At 35.5% G+C, this 10548-nt stretch overlaps 1 protein-coding gene across 7 annotated transcripts in view; it reads left to right on the plus strand.

Moving 5' to 3' along the window:
- LOC135198569 (polyhomeotic-proximal chromatin protein-like) overlaps positions 1-10548 on the plus strand; it is a 97144-nt gene that overhangs the window by 36183 nt on the left and 50413 nt on the right. Inside the window, exon 3 of one of the 7 annotated variants that reach the window (XM_064226278.1) lies at positions 8644-8772. The exons of the other annotated variants lie outside the window; for them this stretch is intronic. The gene's annotated coding sequence lies outside the window, so the exon portion shown is untranslated. The remainder of the gene's footprint in view (positions 1-8643; positions 8773-10548) is intronic. 7 annotated transcript variants of the gene reach the window in all.

Below are 10548 nucleotides of genomic sequence, written 5' to 3' on the forward strand. Positions count from 1 at the left end.
CTGATTCAGAAGCTGCAATTGTGTCGAGTATGGCCTTGTGTTCCCGAGTGGTTTACCCAACTCCTTTTTTCTAACGTTCCTCGCTTGGGATCTTCACACCGCGGAAGGAAGGAAGGGAGGAAGGAATGTCCTCCTTTGTTCATTTCCATCTTAGGCTTATGGCCGGTATTGACAGCGTATCCAACATTTAAGAGAAAATCATGTAGTTTAGCGGTCATTTTATGCGTACAGACTCACACACACACACACACACACACACACACACACACACACACACATATATATATATATATATATATATATATATATATTATATATATATATATATATATATATATATAATATAATTTGAGTCACATCAAGATCGAACCTAAGTCTTTCAACTTGAAAGACCTGGGTTCGATCTTGATGCCAGTCAGAAATTGACTTCTGTTCCTCTTCCACACTTGATTGTTGATTATTTCTATATATCTAAATATATATATATATATATATATATATATATATATTATATATATATATATAGTTGACATATACTCATATATATAATTCGTGTGTGAAAGAGAGAAATAACATGTAATATATATTCCCAAGTTCACTTATTCATTGTTTTTTAGGTCATTGGAAATAATAATAAATAATTAGCATATACAATGACCAAGTTATTAGTGGATATTTATGATGGTATTAATATTGATATTATAATGAGCAGTTAATTTTATTATTTAGTATTATTGTCGTTAGTGATTTTGTTCGACATCGTCATCGTTCTTTGTTTTAAAAACAAAATAAAAAGTCTTACGAAATTTTCTTTAAAAGTAAGTGAACGTAATAAGGGCTTTCATGACAAGCAAAAGACCCGCTACTGAAGATACAATTGCGCAAAGGAAATAAAGATAATAAAGATACATATTTTTTAAACTTTAAAGTCATAAAAATATACTGTATAACCTGACCATCTGGGTAGAGGTTAAAACTGAATGGAATTGGAGCGTGCTGAACAAAAAAATTAACCTTTGGGCTGGAGGTCATGTTTGCATTTCCTTCCATGGTTTTACTGGCCCGCTGGTATAGTGGGTAGTGTCTTGGCATGCCATTCAGATGTCGCGGGTTCGCTCCTCCCCCAGGGCAATGCAATATCGCTGGCTCCCTATCATGATCAGTTTATGATGCAGTGTTGGGTCTGCAGTGAGAGGTTGAAACCAACATTCTTTGTAAGCTAGAATTTCAAGCCAGTGTCCCCTGTGTCCTCGTTCCTTGTGAATAGGTTTCATCCATTGAAATAATATAATAATAATGTTCCGTAATTTTTAAATTATTTTGCCTTGTTTTACTGGTATGCTGAGAGCGTGAGCTGATTCTCTTGAAAGGCGCGAGGTACCTTACTATAAGGGTGTGATTTTGGTATGATTATGTATTAGGGACTTTCATTTGGCAGTTCCATTCTTTCAACACCATTTTTGTCCTGCTCACTCCAATTCAGTTCAGTTTTTGACCTCCTTCGGAACAGTTGGCTTATATTAGCCTGTGTACTTTAGAAAAGTTTTAAACATTTATTTTACACAAGTTTTTAGATCGTGGACTGTCATGATTTCAGATTTTGTGTATTTATATTTTCAGAATTTTTTTTCTATATTAATATATATATATATATATATGTGTGTGTATATAATTATATATATATATAATATATATATATAGATAATATATATATATATATAATATATATATACACAGATTGTCTAATCCCGAACTTTCCAATATAAGATCGCACGCTAGAAGTTGCAAGACATCGATCAAATATGACAACTTTAAAATAATTGGCCAAGTCAAGGAAACCTGGAGAACTGCTTCTCTTGGAAAGTCTGCTAATAAAGAGAATTGTACCTTCGTTAAATTGCCAATCATCGGCTGTTCCCCTGTTTCATAGCATAACTAGCTTGTTTTTTTTTTATATATGTATATATTTGTCCGCCTTCTTTTTCTGTTCTTGTGTATTCTTTTAGTGCGTTGTCTCTGTCATTTTGAGAGGTGCGCCTTGCTCTTCATTTTAAGTTCGTTTTTACCTTTATTTTTCTTTTATTAAGTTTAGTTTTGAAGGATCATTTTAAGCTTGGTTTTTAATGTGTAAATGTATTTTAAGTGTGATTCAGTATTCAAGTTCAACTTAGTTCCATTTTAAGTTTTCTTATGCTTTATATATGTTTTCTTTTTAAATTAGGTGCTCGGATTCCTTTTTATATAGATGTCCTGATGATGTGACCATGGGTCAAGAAACGCGTTGACAATAAATGTATCAAATGGATGTGTATATGTTCCTGCGCCCCTTATACTGCCTACTATATATATATATTATATTATTAGATATTATAATTACTATATATATATAGATATATAGATATATTACACACATATATATATACATGTACACATATATATATATACATTTTGCTGTCTCTGTCATTATTATTTATTTGTATTTAGGTGGACAGATATGAATACATACTACTGTAATCTGTATGTAAAGCTTGCCAAACTAGTGAAACACAGCAAAACCTCGGTAAATAGAAAGGTGTGTTGAAATGACGAAGTGGCGCTTGTGAGAGAGAACGGAACATAAGAACTGGAAATATAGGAGAGATGCCTGAGTTTGAAAACAAGATGAGTAAGAGACTGAACAAAGCTGCTGGATTATAGAATTTAGGCTGAATATCAAGCGTTGGTACCTATGAGGTCATTCAGTGCTGAAAAGGAAATTGACAGTACGAAGGTTTTAAAGATGTAACAGGAGGAAAACCTCGCAGTTACACTTTGAAACAATTATTGGAAAGGGTGGAAAGTTAGATTGAAGAATGGGAATAAGAACGGAGGTACAGTAAAATGAATGAAAGAGGTCGCAGCTGGGGGCCAAAGGGACGCTGCGAAGACTTTTATTTTAGTAATGCCTACAGTGTACCACGTAAGGTGTTCTGACGGCATTAACCCCCTACGGGGCAGAGCTGCTAGCCTTCGACGATGCCTACTGGAGGTTATATGGACACAACTTATTCAGTAACAAGAACTGCAACACATACGGATGGACTGGAGTCAGTGTTGGAGGTAGAATGGGAGGTACCGCGGAAAATCTCATTTCCGCTGAGCTGTAGAAAAAAAAAAAGAAACTGCTGAAGTTAGTATGTCATCTAAAAGCAAATTCATATCCATATAGAGAGATTTATCCTTCTCGAAACATATTAAAACGTTAATACAGTGTGTTTAATCCGCGTCGATTACAAGGATAATATCCGCTGCCAAAAGGAAATAAAATATGATTTTACATTGCTTGGTCCTTTATATATATGTATGCATGCATATATAAAGTACATGCGTTATATCCACTGAAGAGAGAATTGTGCGATATGATGTATGTATATACCTAAGTATGTATGTATATGTATGTATATATATATATATATATATATATATATATATATGTATATATATATATATATATATCTATATCTATATCTATATATATATATATATATAGATATATATTATATATAATATATATTATATATATATATATATATATATGTAGTATGTACGTGTGCGCTTGTGTGTGGAGTGTTGCTTAGAGAAGAAAATATTCAAGTAGTCGTGTCATAAGTACATTTGTATTAAAGATTTTATATTCATCATTAATCTTGATTTCACTGAGATGGAGGAGGTTAGGTGCATACATACACTTGCATGTGCTTCACTGCCAGTGATTGTGTAGCAGCTATTGATTCCTTGGAGGAGACAGAAACCTCACTGTGTCCTTTAGAGAAGAAAGTGGTCCTTGCGGTTAGCTTTTGCAAAGAGGAGAGTAGTAGAGGAATGGAATATACTAGAATTTGGGCCAAAGGCCAAGCTCTGGGACTTGTGAGGTCCTCCTGCGCTGAAAGGGAAAATGAGAGTAGAAAGGCTTGAAAGGTGGAACAAGCATGAAAGCCTCTTAGTGGAAAGCAAGATGGAAGAGAGAGAATATGAATGGAGGTACAGTGAAATGAATGGAAGGGGTTGCTGCTAGGGGTCGAAGGCACGCTGCAAATAACCTTAGGTAATGCCTACAGTGCACCGATGGCGCTACTCCCTACTTGGAGGAAAGTAGTAATGCCGGTAGCGATAGTAGTAGTAGGAGTAATACATGTAATGGGTGAATATTGTAAAAGCTCCCCTCGATTAGGTCTTTCTTTTGTACCATTAGACTTACCCAGAACTTTCTTCAGTCCCTCTAACTTGGAAGTTCAGATTCTTGGATGGCAGAGACCTTTCCAGTTTCCCTCACCAATTTCTCCCCCTTCAGCATCATTTTCTTCAGCGTTAGAGAGAGAGAGAGAAACAGACAGAGAGAGCTTCTAGTTCCTCTTCCTCCCGTGATAGGTGGTGGTCGCTCACATTTAAGCACTTCTACTTTAAATAAACAAATATTCATTTCTGCATCCTGTGCAATTCTCTCTCTCTCTCTCTCTCTCTCTCTCTCTCTCTCTCTCTCTCTCACACACACACACACACACACACACACACACCGCCAGCATCCACCACCTCGCTTCGCGACCTCATTTACTTGGCAAATCTGAAATCAAATCTGTTAACGTGATTTCCTCTGGACAGAGGTTCTCTCGCCCTCGCATTTTCCTCAGATTATTGTATATTTCTCAAGAACTCCCTCTTGTCAAAGCTCCCTCGTTGAGGTTTCATTGTTTTCTTTTCGGAGATAGAAAAGCAGAGCTTGTCTCGATGTAAAAAGTCTCTTGTGTTAAAAAAAAAAAAAAAAAAAAGACTAAAATTGTCAGAAGTTTGTCTTACCTGATACTGACAAAGTGGTGTTAATCTGATTGGTAATGCCTTGGAGGTTTGCTTGATGACACAAAGTTCTTATTCTAGTTCCGATAATGCGTGTGTATGATGAAGCAGTGGTATCAAATTTGTATTTACGAACGTTAATGTTTGAATGTTTGGTGTATAGAAGTTCGTTTAGGCGCTGGGATTGGTTTAAAAGGAAAAGTGGTGCTCATATCGCCTGCTTATCGGAGGCCTGCCATATATAATTCTTCAGTTTCACACTAAGCTTAATGTAGTACTCTGGTTTATGTCTTGTATCCGTTAAAGGAGAGTCAACTCATGTCCATTAAAATCCGTGACATTCTAATCGATAAAAGGAAATAAGCTTTTTATTTCTTATTGTGACTTCTTTCTTCAATATCATTCTCTCATGAAGTGATATATATATATATATATATATATATATATATATATATATACATACTATATTTGTGTATATATCGAATTAACTCTACTTTGGAATTGACGTGTACCCGGACGGAATTATTCAGAAGATGGAGCGAATTCCTTATTAATGGCTATTTGTGGGTTATTTTTTTAATCGTAACATTCATGTAAAATTATTGACAAAACTATTGGTATAGGCATAGGATATATATATATATATATATATATATATATATATATATATATATATATATATATATATATATATATATATATATATATATATATTTATATAGTTTTATTCTCATCGAATAGTATCCTACGAGGTTGAAAAGGTCATGAAAACACTATTTACACAAAAAATATATATTTCGATTATCAAAACATGTATCCGCTGTTTCCAGATATATGTATGTATGTATATGCTTTTTGTAATCTAACTCTAATATTTTTTCTTAAAATAGGCCGTAAAGGAAACGACTATTAATGAGCCGCTATACTATTTCGTATAAATGCACATCCATCGTTCCATGTTTTTTAGGAAAATTTGTTTCTTTTATGGGCCGTATATATATATATATATAAAATATATATATATATAATATATATATATATATATATATATATATATATATATATATATATATATGTGTGTGTATGTATGTTGTGTATGTGTGTGTGTGTGTGTGTGTGTGTGTATAAACAGCCAGTGTTCGAGATGTGGAAGAAAACTGGAGTACCGTCAGCTGGAGTGGTTTTGGTAGTGAAGGGGGATCACTGGCATTGGCCAGTACAAAAAGGTTTGAGAGAGAGAGAGAGGATGGTGGTGGTGGTGGTGGTGTGGGGAATCAGAGATTGGGAATCTCGCGGGGTGAGGGCCGGGAGGTGTCTAGGGATAGGGATAGTGACAGGGACAGGGACAGGGGAGAGGATGCATCATTGAGAGTTAGGTTTAGAAGGGAGTCCGTCCGTCCGTGTGGGGATTAGGAGGGGCGTTGTGCAGGAGGAGTTGGGCTCCGTCCTGCTCGAAACGTTTCCTTCCCTCGCCGCAGTTTTCATCGAAAATGGCCTCGGCCATGAGGAGGAATATTATGAGGAATGAGGGAAGTTTTGGGGGGAGGAGGAGGCAGTGCAGGGGATCGAGATTCGAGCATCGGTATAGTTTTTTTTTTTTTTTTTTTTTTTTTTTTATCTTTTATTAGAAATATATCACAGTCCATTTCATAGTACGTAGGGTATTACAAAATTAAATATATATACCACAATATTTACAGTTACTATTGGTTAGAAAGAATTAGAAATCAAAATCAATGTATTTTTTGTGAGTATACTTTCAATTTTTTCTTACTGAGTATAGATAGATAGGGAGGAGGTGCGAGGGAAGTGTGAGGCAAAGCGGGAGGAGAAGGTTCCTCCCCCACCCCCCAATGATTCGGGGGGCGGGGGATTGGAATTGTTTACATTCTCGTATCTCTTATCTCGACAGTGTACCTACCGTAGGTTGACGCCCAGTGGAAACTGCAACTTTAATAAGTTCCCCGATAGCACTTTTCGCTCTCGTAGGCACTCGCATGAAAGTCGCGCCGCCTCAAAAGCAACTTACAAAAAAATTGGTCTGGTGTGATTGATGTCTTCGTTATTTCTGTAGAGTAAACTGTAGGAACTTGGCCTGTCTCGATGAACATGCTTTGGGAATGGGTTCTGCGCTCTGATTTCATTCTCCTGAAATTAAAAAGGTGAAATGTTTCCGATATTCCACCTTTTTTCCCCTTCTGTCGAAATTGGTTTTTGCAGACTTATACTATTGAATTCTAATCTAATGTAGATATACAAATTGCGATGGGATTTGTTTCTTTCAAAACATGCGATATTGTGAAGCTGACGTTGTCGGTTTTCAAAAAATTCTAATTACTATTTTTATTTTTATTCTTTCATTTTGATTTAAGTTCTCGGGAGACTTACAGATTCAAACGAATTTCTGATTTCTATTGTGTCCATTGCATATGTTGTCAATGATTTTTTTTTCCGGGCGGAAGATTACATCGCTGATTGTAAAGCTTATCATGTACGTGGATCTGTTGTAGTCGATTTTTTATTCCAAGTTTTAGTAAGGAGTTCACACACACACACACACACACACACACACACACACACACACACACTTAATAGTATGAACTCAATGTGCTAAGATTCGTTCGGCAACAGTCAGCAACCAACGTACCTGCTGTAATATAATTTCACAGCACAGAAAGATAAATCTGAATTACAATAAAAGATTAGTTTAAAAGACAGTAATTTCAGACACTTGGAGTAAAATAAACCACTACAATAAAACTTAATGTATTTCAGGTTCCACGATGAGCTTTACATTTTGCGATGCAATCTTCCACCTTAAATACACACATATACATACATACATAAATATATATATATATATATATATATATATATATATATATATATATATATATATATAGTGTACTGGTAATCATCTTAACACGAAAGAATATAACCATCTCTGCCCCCTGCCATCTAGACTTCCACAGGTGTACAAACAAAAGAAAAGGGAGGAGCGAGGGGTGTTTGGCACTGTGGCATTGTGAAGGAGCTTTGGCAAAACATTTACGCATTAGGTCTTGGGGAACGGTTTTTAAATGCCGTAGTCGAAGTTCCTATTACAATAGAGATTACGAAACATTATTAGAAGGGTATCTTTCCAGTATTATTATTATAACTGTTTTTATTATATTATTATTATTATTAATTATTAATTATTATTATTATTATTATTATTGAAAATAATATTTACCATGTACAAGAAATATGCTTGTAAACAAAGTTTCTAGTTTCTACGTACAAAATGAAATGGTTGTAGTCGAAGTACCTATTATAATAGATTAAGAAATATTATAAGGAGGGTATCTTTCCATTATTATAATTATATTATTGCTTTTATGATGTTGATGATGGTTGTTATTATCATTATTATTGAAGAATATTTACAATTTACAAAAAAAAAAAAAAAAATGTAAACCATGTTTCTAAGTATAAGATGAAATGTCGCAGTCGAATTCCTATTATAATAGAGATTAAGAAACACGGTTAATTGGATAGGATTCCATTATCATCATTAATTATTATTATATTATTATTCAAGAACGTACGAGCATTAAATAGAGGGACGTAGGCCTAATCTCGTAAACCAAGTGTCACAGATTAAAAAAAAAAAAAGCTTCCAAATTCGGAAAAACGTTAAAGAGTGAATATAATGCAATTAGTAGGCATTTACAATTACTACATGAAAATCGCCACACGCTGGTAAAAAAAATACCATTATGCGTATATAATTGTTTGTTTGTATGGTGTTTTTACGTTGCATGGAACCAGTGGTTATTCAGCAACGGGACCAACGGCTTTACATAACTTCCGAACCACGTCGAGAGTGAACTTCTATCACCAGAAATACACATCTCTCACTCAATGGAATGGCCGAGAATCGAACCCGCGACCACATGCGTATGTAATTACGAGATTTTTTAAATTTTCATTTAATGTGACTAAATAGCTAGGATTATCTAATCCGTGTTAGGTCAGTTTTATATTTTTATTGTATCCACAGCTTATAGTTTATAGTTCTGTGCATTTTATGTGCTTCGCGTAAACTTTGCATTGAAAACTTGTATTAGCGGCATGCCCCCCCCCCCCCCCCCCCCAGCGCATTTTACTGCTGATTTTGTTTTCACTACTAACGTGGCAAAAATGAAATTAAACGGTGAAGTATAAATTATAGACATGTTTATTTGCTAACTGTAACATTACAACTGAAGCTATCGGCTCTGTACATTTGATGTTTTATATGATTAATATTATTGTTGGTGTGTGTGTGTGTGTGTGTGTGTGTGTGTGTGTAATGGTTACTGAATGTTATTTCATTCCCATAAAATTTGGACGCTATTTTGTGAAAACCGTTGAATCAGTTTTTCTATGCCCACCTAGCATTAGGAATCCATTTCACTTTCACCCTTTTAAAGGAATATAAATTCTATAATTTTAAATTTAAGAGTATTAGTTGAATTTACCCGTTTTAAACGAATAAGCATGTTGGCCCAATTATAAAAAATTGGCTATATATATATATATATATATATATATATATATTATATATATATATATATATATAGAGAGAGAGAGAGAGAGAGAGAGAGAGAGAGAGAGAGAGAGAGAGAGAGATTATACTTAACAAACGGGATGTGACGCGTACCGGATATCCAAGAACATTTTTTTTTTTTTTTCGATCATAGTAGTCATTCTGGTGCAGCACAAATCTAGTACATCCTTTCTTGTTAAGACTGCCACGGGCAGATTTGTTTCTTCGTTGCCGTTGCCAAAAAATATTGGCCAAAGCTTATAACACCTTGAATGGATGCAAGTCCTTTTGAGGAGCCTAGGCCTAGGCACTTTGTCAAGCAGGTCGTCTGGCGGGGCACTTTCAATATTTGTAGTTGTCTGGCACCGAAGAAAGGGGGCACAAGGCAAAACTGATGATTACTTTCCACACATTTCATTTTGGCTTCTCCAAATTCACAATGAATTCATATATACAGCAGTTATATGTTGATTTTGCATGGAACTATTTGGAATCACATACTGCTCCATTCAACTGTCTAATAATTACAAAAATGCTGTCTGTATATTCATTAAGTTCGTCCCCAAGTGAACGGCAGTCACACCAGTCCACAGAGCCAGCCAGAGCTGGAGCGTTTGGTTCGTTTGGCTATGGTGTAGGACGGTTGGAGTCTCTCTCTCTCTCAGACAAGTCTACCCTTGCAAATACGTCTGTTCCCCCACCAGCCACATCCCCTCCTTCCCCTCCCGTCCCTGCTCCTTCTCTTTATCTTTCCTCCCGTGCCTCACCCTCAAAGAAAGGTCCTCCTGCGTTTGTTTGTTTGCTGCTGTTCCTAGGGACTGCGATGTCTTACTGTTTTTTTTTTCACTTTGTATTTCCTAATTTTGTTATTTAAATACAGAGGAGCATCAAATTCTAAAAACTTTAAAAAAAAAAGGAATACGGGTTCACAATGTGCAAGTATTCATCATAACTGGTGTAGCGAGCATTCATGGATTTAAAGGTACAAAGCGCTGTAGCAAGTAGGGTACGTATTCTTGAAAAGGGAGCTTGAGTGAGCAGTCGGTGGCTGAGGAGGACTGCGTCCAACTCGGCTGTGTCCTCCCCCAGTGCGACGGCGTGTTCAGAGCCAGCAAGCCGGGACATAAATGCTGGGTTGGTTCACA

This window comes from Macrobrachium nipponense, chromosome 22 (genome assembly GCF_015104395.2).
Source record: "Macrobrachium nipponense isolate FS-2020 chromosome 22, ASM1510439v2, whole genome shotgun sequence".
In the NCBI taxonomy this organism is placed as follows: domain Eukaryota; kingdom Metazoa; phylum Arthropoda; class Malacostraca; order Decapoda; family Palaemonidae; genus Macrobrachium; species Macrobrachium nipponense.